This window comes from Bidens hawaiensis, unplaced genomic scaffold (assembly GCF_021521415.1).
Source record: "Bidens hawaiensis isolate Kalapana, Puna unplaced genomic scaffold, B.hawaiensis_p1.1 tig00016566_1, whole genome shotgun sequence".
NCBI lineage: Eukaryota > Viridiplantae > Streptophyta > Magnoliopsida > Asterales > Asteraceae > Bidens > Bidens hawaiensis.
In genome coordinates this window covers 463,939-465,726 of record NW_027492521.1, presented here as the reverse complement: position 1 = coordinate 465,726, position 1,788 = coordinate 463,939, and positions in this window count along the sequence as shown.

Sequence of the window (1,788 nt, the reverse complement as noted above, 5' to 3'; positions counted from 1 at the left end):
ACTTCACTAGTTAAGCACACAGAATCAGTATATCTATCACTTTCCAAGGTTGGATCAATTTTCTGTTAAACATAGTAAAGGAACTTCTTACGAAGTAGTAGACTTGAAAAATAATTTCATCTCCCATTTCGGTGGGAGAGCATCAAGGAGTTTTTCCACGATCTCCTCTTCTTTGTAAGCAATGGAATAATTGCTGAGTTCGGTCATCAGGTGATAATATCTCGTGATGATATCATCAAGTAATTCATTCTTCAAATACTTGAACACCGAGAATTGGGTTTTAAGTAGTTTAATCTTGGATGCACAAATCCCCACATTGCCTTCAAATCGGTTTTCAAGTGCTTCCCATAGCTCTCTAGCAGTTTTATATTTCCTGAAGGTGTGAAGAATTTCTTGTGGAAGAGCCATTGTTATCGCAGCATGAGCTTTGCTTTCAGCCTCATACATCTTCTTTTCTTCCTCTTCCATCTTATTGTATTTCTTAATCTGTTCACGACCCTCATACAAAGCAGTTGGTGGAATGTATCCATCTTGAATGCACACCCACATCTTAGCGTCTTGATATTTAACATACTGCTCAAACCGATCTTTCCACGCCACAAAATCGGTTCCCTTAAGCATCTTCGGTGCCTTAGTAGCTGAACCCGCTTCCACTACCATCTTTACCAGTTCCGTAATATTTATAGAAGTCATCTTTCACGAAACGAAAACACAATAGAACCCCGAAAAATAAAAATTTTATTCTTAACAGTACTGTAGGCGAAGTTAAAGTTAACTTCGCTTAAGTCTTATCTTCGCTTGAATTCTTAACTTCGCTTTCCCTTTTTAAATTCGCCTGATTTGGCGAAGTTGTGGATAACTTCGCTTGAGATGAGCGAACTTGTGAGGTAGGCGAAGTTGTGGATAACTTCGCTTAACCTTATATCTTCGCCTAAACCCTACAAACAGTAGCGACAACTTCACCTGATGAACACGATGATTTTGCAGGTTTGATTTTGACGTTTTACGAGGTATGCGAAGGTGTAATGGGTTGTTTATGATGGTGGGAGGTGAGTAGGACACAAAAACTCGGTAAACTCGTCCCGCGAATAGTCGAACGGAACGATTTCTACACCCGCGTGATAATCCCGAACCACACAATCATGAGCAAAAGCTCTGATACCAATTGTAGGTTCCCAGCCGGATCTATACGGAATATCTCGTTCTGCGTAGGTGCGGAATCCCTACGTAAGACGATACGAGCGTAGAAGACGATACACGTTAACACGATCAAACACACGTTACAATAAACAAAGACACGTATTGCAACTGGAAACACGTGATTCACTGATCACCGATTACACAAACTCGTAAACTCGTTAACTCTTGATTCTAAAACTTTTTCAATTTTCTCGTAACCTAAACACTTATAAAGCACGGCAACTTCGCCTAACATGTTTAGGCGAAGTTGTCACTAACTTCGCTTGGTTCACAAGTTCGCCTATATCAACGAACTTGTGAGCTAACTTCGCTTAATACAAAATACAAAACATACTAACTCGATTACATACACTATATACTGAACTACTGACATCATGTACCAACAGTTTTTGTATTCGGTTATGGTTTCACGTTGCGGGGGGTCGAATACTAGTTTAACATTAAAGCATAATACCTTTGTTTAAAATTTTCCCAGTTACTAAAATATTATAATGTAATGATAACTTATTTAATTGACAATTTATATTTTATTTTAGTAAATATATTTATATATTATAATAAAGGAAAATTGGATTTAAATAATTCCAC